The sequence below is a fragment of the Topomyia yanbarensis genome, chromosome 2 (genome assembly GCF_030247195.1).
Source record: "Topomyia yanbarensis strain Yona2022 chromosome 2, ASM3024719v1, whole genome shotgun sequence".
Taxonomy (NCBI): domain Eukaryota; kingdom Metazoa; phylum Arthropoda; class Insecta; order Diptera; family Culicidae; genus Topomyia; species Topomyia yanbarensis.
Genome location: NC_080671.1, coordinates 277,304,396 through 277,316,455, shown reverse-complemented (window position 1 = coordinate 277,316,455; position 12,060 = coordinate 277,304,396). Strand labels below are relative to the sequence as shown.

At 22.7% G+C, this 12,060-nt stretch overlaps 3 pseudogenes; all 3 read right to left on the bottom strand.

The window, feature by feature from the left end:
* Positions 1-1,225: 1,225 nt before the first annotated feature.
* On the bottom strand, positions 1,226-2,416 carry LOC131680362 (cytochrome c oxidase subunit 1-like; annotated as a pseudogene).
* Positions 2,417-2,870: 454 nt separating this feature from the next.
* Positions 2,871-3,889, bottom strand: LOC131680361 (NADH-ubiquinone oxidoreductase chain 2-like; annotated as a pseudogene).
* Positions 3,890-8,092: 4,203 nt separating this feature from the next.
* The window catches only part of LOC131680360 (NADH-ubiquinone oxidoreductase chain 4-like), an 8,717-nt pseudogene continuing 4,749 nt past the window's right edge, over positions 8,093-12,060 (bottom strand).

The window sequence follows — 12,060 nt, the reverse complement described above, 5'->3', positions numbered from 1 at the left end:
AAAAATAATCAAACTACATCAACAAAATGTCAATATCAAGCTGCATGAAGAGTTAAAGAGATATTATTTCAAATAATTTGAAATCGATTTGGTATTAATCAAAAAGAAAAAGGAATAATTAATAATCCTAAAAATGTTCTTAATCAATTTAATGATAAATTTATAATTGAAGTAGAAGGATCATATACAGAAAATAAATTTGTTATCATCTTCAAGATATAGAAGGTTGTTTAAATATTAAGGATTGTGAAAATTTTAAAGGTAAATAAAAAAAACAATAATAATTTTTTACATTAAAAATTATTGAAGTAAATCTAAAAATAAAAAATAAAATTAATCATCTAATAGGAACTATTTGAGGAATTAAAGATATTATTTGTTATTATTTTTAGTTTGACAAACTAAGGTTTTATTTTAAACTAATTTTTTATTTCATTAGAAGTAATTGTTAATTTACTATAATATGATTTAAGAGATCATTACTTACTTTCAGTCATCTAATGAAGTAATTTTAGAAGTAATTCATTTAAAAAAATAATTTATTGGAATTCTTTCAATAACAATTGGTATAAAACTATGATTAGCTCCACAAATTTCTGAACATTGTCCAAAAAATAATCCTGGTTGATTTATTAAAAAATTTGATTGATTTAATCGTCCAGGAGTAGCATCAATTTTAACTCCTAGTGCTGGAATTGTTCAAGAATGAAGTACATCTGTAGCTGTAACTAAAATTCGAATTTGATTATTAAAAGGTAAAATAATACGATTATCTACATCTAATAGACGAAAATTATTATTATTTAATTCATTTGTAGGAATTATATAAGAATCAAATTCTAAATTATTAAAATTTGAATATTCATAACTTCAATATCATTGATGACCAATTGTTTTTAAAGTAATTAATGGAGAATTAATTTCATCTATTAAGTATAATAAATGAAGAGATGGAAATACAATAAATATTAAAATAATAGCAGGTGAAATTGTTCAAATAATTTCAATAGTTTGTCCATGTAGTAAAAATCGATTATTAAATTTATTGAAAAATAATATAATTATTATATAAGAAATTAATATTGTAATTATAATTAAAATTAAAATTGTATAATCATGGAAAAAATTTAATTGTTTTGTAATCCTAAATTTGATCATGTTGCCATTTTCTAATAAAAAAAAAAATTATATATGAAGCTTAAATTCGTTGCACTAATCTGCCATATTAGAAATTAGATGATGTTAATAATGGTAATTCTAAATAAGTGTGTTCTATAGGTGGTATAGAATGGAATCATTCAATAGAAGAAGATAATTGTATAGGGAATAAAGGATTTCGTTGAGAAATTATTCTTTCTCAAATAATAAATAAAAAAAATAAAATTCCAAATAATGAAATTGATCTTCCTAATGAAGAAATAATATTTCATGTTAAATATCTATCAGGAAAATCAGAATATAGTCGGGGTATACCTGCTTATCCTAAAAAATGTTGAGGAAAAAAAGTAAAATTAACCCCAATAAATATAATAAAAAATTGAATTTTTAATCATAAAGAATTTATAGTTAATCCAGTTAATAAAGGATATCAGTGAATGAATCCAGCTATAATAGCAAATACAGCTCCTATAGAAAGAATATAATGGAAATGAGCTACTAAATAATAAGTATCATGAAGAATAATATCAATTTAAGAATTTGCTAAAATTACTCCTGTTAATCCTCCTACTGTAAATAAAAAAACAAATCCTAAAGTTCATAATAAAGCGGGATTATAATTTAATTGAGTTCCATGTAATGTAGCTAATCAACTGAAAATTTTGATTCCTGTAGGAATAGCAATAATTATAGTAGCGGAAGTGAAATAAGCTCGAGTATCAACATCTATACCTACTGTAAATATATGATGAGCTCAAACAATAAATCCTAATAATCCAATTGCTAGTATAGCATAAATTATTCCTAAAGTTCCAAATGTTTCCTTTTTCCCTCTTTCTTGTGAAATAATATGAGAAATTATTCCAAATCCAGGAAGAATTAAAATATATACTTCTTGATGTCCAAAAAATTAAAATAAATGTTGATATGAAATAGGATCTCCTCCACCAATAGGATCAAAGAATGAAGTATTAAAATTTCGATCTGTTAATAATATTGTAATAGCTCCTGCTAATACAGGAAGAGATAATAAAAGTAATAATGCAGTAATTGCTACTGATCATACAAATAAAGGTATTCGATCTAATGTAATACCAGAAGAGCATATATCAATTACTGTTGTAATAAAATTTACAGCTCCTAAGATAGAAGAAATACCTGCTAGATGAAGAGAAAAAATAGAAAGATCAACTGAAGCTCCAGCATGGGCGTTTCCTGAAGAAAGAGGGGGTAAACTGTTCAACCAGTTCCAGCTCCATTTTCAACTATACTTCCTGAGAGGAGTAATATTAAAGAAGGTGGTAATAGTCAAAAACTTATATTATTTATTCGAGGAAATGCTATATCAGGAGCTCCTAATATTAATGGAACAAATCAATTTCCAAATCCTCCAATTATAATAGGTATAACTATAAAGAAAATTATAATAAATGCATGAGCTGTAACAATAAGATTATAAATTTGATCGTTACCAATAAAAGCACCAGGGTGACTTAATTCTGTTCGAATTAAAATTCTTAAAGAAGTTCCTACTATTCCTGATCAAGCTCCAAAAATAAAATATAATGTTCCAATATCTTTATGATTTGTTGAAAATAATCATTGTCGCATGAATTTTAATAAATTAAAGAATAATTTATTAAAATAAGAATTAAAAGATTATAACAAATATAATTAGTTTTGAAGACTAAGAGTTTAATTAAGTTAAATTCTTAAAATAGAATATATATTAAAGAAATAATTATTAAACCTATAATGGAAAAAAAATTTATGCAAAAAATTAAAGTTAAATTTTTATTAGAGTATGAATTTAATAATATTCAGGAATTTTTATTGTTATTTAATATAAAAATTCTATAAGATAATCGTGAATAATAAAAAAGAATAATTAATGTCAAACAAACTACAATAAATAAGATAAAAAATAGATTTATATTAATAAGATTTTGAATAACTAATCATTTGGGTAAAAATCCTAAAAATGGAGGTAATCCACCAACAGATAATAAATTAATAAATAAAAAAAAATAATTAATGGATTTATTATATTAAAATTAAAAATTTGGTTAAAATGAAATAATTTAAAATTATTAAATATTAACAAAATTGATATTGATATAAAAGAATAAATAAAAAAATATCTTAGTCATAATAATTCATTATTTAATATAGCTATTAATATTCAACTTAAATGATTAATAGAAGAAAAAGCTATTAATTTTCGTAAAGAGGTTTGATTTAATCCTCCTAATGCTCCAATAATAGCTGAAATAATAATAGAAATTATAAGTAAATAATAATTTCAATTATATGAAATTAATATTAAAGGGGCTATTTTTTGTCAACTTATTAAAATTAAAGCATTAATTCAATTTAATCCTTCTATTACACCAGGTAATCAAAAATGGAAGGGGGCAGCTCCACTTTTTAATAATAGAGTAGATAAAATTAGTCATTCATTAAAATTATTAATTATTATTCAATTTATATTAAAAATTAATATTCTAAAAATAATAGAAAATAATAAAATAGAAGAAGGAAAAGCTTGAATAAGAAAATATTTTAATCTACTTTCTGAGGTAAGAAGATTTTTTTTACCTTCATTTATTAGGGGAATAAATGAAAGTAAATTAATTTCTAAACCTATTCAAGCTCTAAATCAGGAATTTGATGAAATTGTAATTAATGAACCGCAGATTAATATAATAAAAAAAAGATTATTTGAAATTTTTATAATTAAAAAAAAGGATTATAACCTTTATAATTAGGGTATGAACCTAAAAGCTTAATTCGCTTATTTTTTTATATATGAATAAAAATATATTTTAGTGTATGAAGCACAAAATTTTTTGAAATTTTTAGAAATAGTTTAATTCTATTAAATATAATGAATAAAGTAAAACTTTATGATTTATCCTATCAAGATAATCCTTTTTATCAGGCAATTCATTTTTTAGATAATAATTTATTTATTATTTATATGTGAAAAAAAAATAACGGAATTAAATTAGTTATATAATATAAATAAAGTTTAATAAGATAAAATGGCTGATAATAGGTAATAAATTGTAAATTTATTTATGAGATATATTCTCTTTAATCAAACTTTATATTCATAAATGATATTAGAATGCAATTCTAAAGGAATAATTATAAAATTATTAAAGTTTATAAAATAATTTTATAATTATAAATATAATTATTATATAAATTATTTATACATAAATATATCATATATACATATATATATATATATATATATATATATATATATATATATATATATATATATATATATATATATATATATATATATATATATATATATATATATATATATATATATATATATATATATATATATATATATATATATATATATATATATATATATATATATATATATATATATATATATATATATATATATATATATATATATATATATATATATATATATATATATATATATATATATATATATATATATATACATTAATTTTAATTTAACAATAAAATAATTAATATAAAAAATAATAGTGCATTCCTCCCTAAAATAGTATAGTAGGGTATGAACCTAAAAGCTTAATTCGCTTATTTTTATTTATATATGAATAAAAATATAATTTAGTGTATGAAGCACAAAATTTTTTGAAATTTTTAGAAATAGTTTAATTCTATTAAATATAATGAATAAAGTAAAACTTTATGATTTATCCTATCAAGGCAATTCATTTTTAGATAATAATTTATTTATTATTTATATGTGAAAAAAAATAACGGAATTAAATTAGTTATATAATATGAATAAAGTTTAATAGGACTAAATGGCTGATAATAGGTAATAAATTGTAAATTTATTTATGAGATATATTCTCTTTAATCAAACTTTATATTCATAACTGATATTAGACTGCAATTCTAAAGGAATAATTATAAAATTATTAAAGTTTATAAAATAATTTTATAATTATAAATATAATTATTATATAAATTATTTATATATAAATATTATTTTAAAAATATTTATTTAATTATTAATATATGAATTGTAATTAAAATGTTTTATATAATAAAAAAATTTAATTTAGGGGGTTAAGTTATTTATTGGTTAAAAATAAATTAATTTAGGGGGTTAATTATTTATGTTAAATAGTAAGATACTATTTTAGGGAGGAATGCACTATTATTTTTTATATTAATTATTTTATTGTTAAATTAAAATTAATATATATATATATATATATATATATATATATATATAATATATATATATATATATATATATATATATATATATTATATATATAATATATATATATAATATATATATATATATATATATATATATATATATATATATATAATATATATATATATATATATGTATATGTATATATATATAATCATTGAAAATATTTATATAATTAATAATATATGAATTGTAATTAATATGTTTTATATAACATATTATTTTATTTTAGTTAATTTTTTTATTTTTATTTTATTTTACATGTAAACTTTTTTGTGAATTAAAATTAATTTTTAATAAATTATTTTATTTTTAATATAATCACAGTAATTAATATTAAATAAAAAGGAAGTTTTGTTTTAGTAATAATATAAAGTATTGGTAAAATTTGTACAAGGTACCGCGGTTATACAAATAATACAAATAAATTTTTTTGTTAATAGTTAAATTGTAGTTAAATAATTTTAATATAAATTTATAAGGTGAAATTTTGAAATTTATAAAATATTAATATAAAAATAATTATATATATATATATATATATATATATATATATATATTATATATATATATATATATATATATATATATATATATATATATATATATATTATATATATATATATATATATATATATATATATATATAATATATATATATATATATATATATATATATATATATATATATATATATATATATATATATATATATATATATATATATATATATATATATATATATATATATATAAATTATTAAAGTAGTAGTTATATTCTTGAAATTTTTAAAATTTGTATATCGTCGTCATCAGAATATATTATAAGATATAATTTTCTAAATATTTAATAAAATAAAATGTCAGATCAAGGTGCAGTTTATATTTAAGTAGAAATGGATTACAATAAATTTATTTAAAATGGATAATTTTTTGAAATAAAAATTTGAAAGTGGATTTGATAGTAATATAAAATAGATTATTTATATGATTTTAGCTATAAAATATGTACATATCGCCCATCGTTCTTATTTTTAAAATAAGATAAGTTGTAACATAGTAGATGTACTGGAAAATGTATCTAGAATGACAATTTAAAGCTTTAATAATAAAGTATTTCATTTACATTGAAAAGAAATTTGTGTAATTCAATTTAAATTGAATAGATTTTATTTTTTTTTTTATTTCATTTATTAATTAATAAAAATAATTTTATTGATATAAGTTTAAGTATTTTTTAAAGAAAAAATATTTATTAATTATAGTATATTTGTATTGTAAAAGAAAATTGAAATAATTTGAAAAAATTTTATTTTAAAAGAAGATTTAATTTATTGTACCTTGGGTATCAGGGTTTATTAATTAATTAATTATTATATAAATTTTTCTCGAAAGTTAGAGATTTAATTATATATAAAAATTACTGTGGAATAATTATTTTTAATATATAATTAGAAATGAAATGTTAATCGTTTTAAAATATATCTAGTTTTTCAAGAAATAAATTTAATTTAGATTTATTAAAAAAATATTTTAATTAAATTAAAATTTTTTTTTAATAAAATTAATATTTCAAGGGATTAGCTTTAAAATAAATTTTTATATTTTATTTAAGTTAATAATAAGTGTAAGTTTAAAAATAGCTATCATTAATAAATTTATTATAATTTATTTTATTTTAATTATTATTTATTTATAAAATTAAATTATTTATTAAAATATAATTTAAAATTAATTTAATTTAAAAAATTTATGAATTATTATAAAATTAGTATATAAATTATTATATAAATTATAATAAATGAAAGGTTTAAATAAGGAATTCGGCAAATTAAATATATTTACCTGTTTATCAAAAACATGTCTTTTTGAATTTAATTTAAAGTCTAACCACTGAATTTTTTGAAGGGCCGCAGTATTTTGACTGTGCGAAGGTAGCATAATCAATAGTTTTTTTAATTGAAAGCTTGTATAAATGGTTGAATGAGATATATACTGTCTTTTTTTAAATTTTATAGAATTTTATTTTTTAATTAAAAAGTTAAAATAAAATTAAAGGACGAGAAGACCCATAGATCTTTATATTTATTATTTATAAATTAAAGAGAATAATAAAATTTATAATTTATATAAAAATATTTCTGGGGTGGTATTAAAATTTAATTAACTTTTATAATTTATTTACATTAATATATGAATAATTGATCCAATTATATTGATTAAAAATTTAAGTTACCTTAGGGATAACAGTGTAATTTTTTTAGCGTTCATATCGATAAAAAAGATTGCAACCTCGATGTTGAATGAAGAGTTATTTTTAGGTGTAGAAGTTTAAAGTTTAGGTCTATTCGACCTTTAAATTCTTACATGATTTGAGTTCAAACCGGTGTAAGCCAGGTTGGTTTCTATCCTTAATAAAATTTTATTTTATAGTACGAAAGGACCTAAAATAAAAAATATAAATTTTATTATTATGAATAAAATTAATATAAGTATTAAACTATTTTGGCAGATTAATATCAATAAATTTAGAATTTATAAATATAATTAAAATATAATTATAAATAGTAGTGTTTTTTATAGATTATTATTTAAGTTTAATTGGAAGATTATTATTAGTAATTTGTGTATTAGTAGGAGTAGCTTTTTTAACTTTATTAGAACAAAAAGTTTTAGGATATATTCAAATTCGAAAAGGGCCTAATAAAGTAGGATTTATTGGATTATTACAACCATTTAGTGATGCTGTAAAATTATTTACTAAAGAAAGAACTTATCCATTATTATCTAATTATATTTTTTATTATTTTTCTCCTATTTTTTCTTTATTTTTATCTTTGTTAATTTGATTATGTATTCCTTATTTAATTAAATTATATTCATTTAATTTAGGAGTATTATTTTTTTTGTATTACTAGTTTAGGAGTTTATACAGTGATAATTGCAGGTTGATCATCTAATTCAAATTATTCTTTATTAGGAGGATTACGAAGAGTTGCTCAAACAATTTCTTATGAAGTAAGATTGGCTTTGATCTTATTAAATTTAATTTTTTTAATTGGAAATTATAATTTTTTATTTTTTTTTGAATTTCAAAAATATCGTTGATTTATTTTATTTTGTTTTCCTTTAAGATTAGTTTGATTTGCATCATGTTTAGCTGAAACTAATCAAGCACCTTTTGATTTTGCTGAAGGAGAATCTGAATTAGTTTCAGGATTTAATGTTGAATATAGAAGAGGAGGATTTGCATTAATTTTTTTAGCAGAATATTCAAGAATTTTTTTTTATGAGAATATTATTTTGTGTAATTTTTTTAGGAAGTGATATTCATAGATTTTTTTTAAAACTTACATTTATTTCTTTTATATTTATTTGAGTTCGAGGAACATTACCTCGATTTCGTTATGATAAATTAATATATTTAGCGCGAAAGAGATTTTTACCTATATCTTTGAAATATTTATTTTTTTTATTGGTATTAAAATTTTTATTATATTTTTTATAACATAATGAATGATTTTTAGTAATAAAAAAAAGTAATAGAAGATTTTACTTCTTTTTTATGTTTTCAAGACATATACTATAAAAGTTTATTAATTAATTAATTTAATTTATTGTCTCAATATTTTGATAATAATGGATTAAGAATAAAATAAGAAAAATATAATACAGTTAAAATTTGTCCTGTAAGTACATATGGAGTTTTAACAGGTTGGGCTCGAATTCAGGTTAATAAAGAAAAAATAATAACTAAATTTTAAAATAAAATTTGATTTAATGGATAAAATTGAAATCCTCGAAATTTATTTAGATGAATAAATGGAAGAATAAATATAATAGCAATAGAAATTACTAATCCAATTACACCTCCTAATTTATTAGGAATTGATCGTAAAATAGCATATGCAAATAAAAAATATCATTCTGGTTGAATATGAACAGGAGTAACTAAAGGATTTGCAGGAATAAAATTATCAGGATCTATTAATAAATAATTAAATTTTCAAATAAAAGTTATTAAAATTCAAATAAATATAATAAATCCAATTAAATCTTTGTACACAAAATATGGATGAAAAGGAATTTTATCAATATTACTATTTAATCCTAAAGGGTTATTAGATCCAGTTTGATGTAAAAATAATAAATGAATTATAGTTAATGCTAAAATAATAAAGGGTAAAATAAAAGGAAAAGTAAAAAATCGAGTTAGAGTAGCATTATCAACAGCAAATCCTCCTCAAATTCATTGAACAAGATCATTTCCTAAATATGGAATAGCAGATAATAAATTAGTAATAACTGTAGCTCCTCAAAAATATATTTGACCTCAAGGTAAAACATATCCAAGAAATCCTGTAGCTATTACTATAAATAAAATAATTATTCCAATTATTCAAGTAGCGCCCTGAATTTGGTCTACAATTGCAGTTTGCCAACGAACGGAATCAGCTTGACTCCATCACCGACTCCCATCTGTTTGCCATGGAACTTGGATGTTATGGCGGAAACCTTTCCCGGTCAGGTAAAGCTAAAGAGGGTATATGTCCTCCCGAAGCTACTCGAGATACTGCGCACCCTGAGTTTGATCCACAATTGCAGCCTGCCAACATACGTAATCAGGTTAACTCTTTCACCTACACCCACCCGTCTACCACAGAACTTGAAGGACACGACATCAACCTTTTCCGGTCAGATAACAACGCTCTAAACAAGTCAGACCAACTCGAAGGACATGGAATTCCTGTATCCGTTTCCTCAGGTAAATACAATGAATGTATATGTCCTTCCGAAGTAGGACATACAGATGCTGCCCACGTTGAAAGCCCACCCCATTTACAGGCATTTGCTTCCACAATCACTCGATCTACCACCGTTGAACCGTCAGGAGAAAACTTGCAGGGACATCTTAAAATCTACTATCAGAACGTGAGAGGGCTACGCACAAAAATTGTTGAGCTGTTCGTCGCTGCTTCGGATGTTGATCATGATGTTATTGTTCTGACCGAAACGTGGCTGAATGATCAAATCAACTCGCTCCAATTATTTGGCTCAAGGTACTCTGTATATCGTAACGATCGCGATCCTAATAGTGCAGGGAAGAAACGTGGTGGTGGTGTGCTCATTGCAGTTTCCAACCGACTCTCATCCAAACACAAAAATGACACTCACAATCTCGAACAACTCTGGGTAAATATCCGTGGAAAGATTGCGAGCTGCTGCGTTTCGACATTACACTATTCGAAGAAACCCAATCACAAAAAGGGAGTTCACTATAGCCAATAACAGCTACAAAACATATAACCGCTTTCTCTACTCAAGACACGTAGCACAAACCCAATCGAACCTAAAACGAAACCCAAAAACAGTTTTGGTCCTTTGTAAATGGGAAACGTAAAGAAAATGGGCTTTCTTCCAGTATGTTCCTCGCAGGTGAAACGTCCAATACTCCTAGCGGTATCTGTAATTTGTTCGCAAAACATTTCTCGAGTGTGTTTAAAAATGAATCGGCTAGCTCAACTCAGGTGGACTGTGGCCTTCAAGATGTCCCTCGCGATGTAATCAATTTTGGAAACATTCAATTTACTGACGAAGACATTATGGTTGCCATAAGCAAGTTAAAGTCCTCTACATCGGTGGGGCCAGATGGGATTCCTTCCATTATACTGAAAAAATGCGCAAGCGCATTGTGTACACCTTTACGACTAATCTTCAACCAATCACTGTCGCAATCAGTGTTTCCCGTGTGTTGGAAAAAATCAGTAATGTTTCCCGTTTTCAAAAAAGGTGATAAGCAAAATGTTGCGAACTATCGTGGTATAACCTCACTCTGCGCTGGATCAAAGTTGTTTGAGATCCTAGTAGGAAATATGCTCTTTCGTGAGACCAAAGCATACATATCGAAGGACCAACATGGTTTTTTTGCAGGCAGGTCAACAACCACCAATCTAGCCCAATTTACATCGTACTAAATTAAAAACATCGAAGATGGATCACAAGTAGACACTATATACACTGATCTTAAAGCTGCCTTCGATCGTGTAGACCACTCTCTTCTTCTGGCAAAGATCGAGCATTTAGACTAACAGAATTGAAGCAGTACAAGCAAGATTCCTCCGCTTTGCTCTTAGAACTTTGCCGTGGCATAACCCAACAGAGCTACCACCATACATTGATCGCTGTCGTCTGCTCGATATGGAAACTCTGGCAAAAAGGCGAAATATATCCAGAGCGATATTTGTTGGGAAAATATTGACTGGCCAAATGGATGCCCCAGATATTCTCTCACAAATCAACATTAACGTACCCCCCAGAAACCTTAGATCACGTAACTTTTTAAGACTAGACTTTCAGCGCACCGAGTACGGTCAGAACGAACCCATAAGGGCGATGTGTAATGTTTTCAATAGTGTGTATGACCATTTCGATTTTTATGTTTCTAGTGATGTTTTCAAGAATAGACTTAGGAGATTGACTTAGCTTATAAGATTATGTGAAAATATTTCTGTAATGTTATTGAAATGCTGTATACCTTGTATGTAATTTCGTTAATTTGTAATGTCAGTTCATTGTTATTGTAGGAAAAACATGCGAAAAGATTATGGGTTTTTACGCGCATTCGAGGTCTGCTTCTGAAGTGAACCTTGA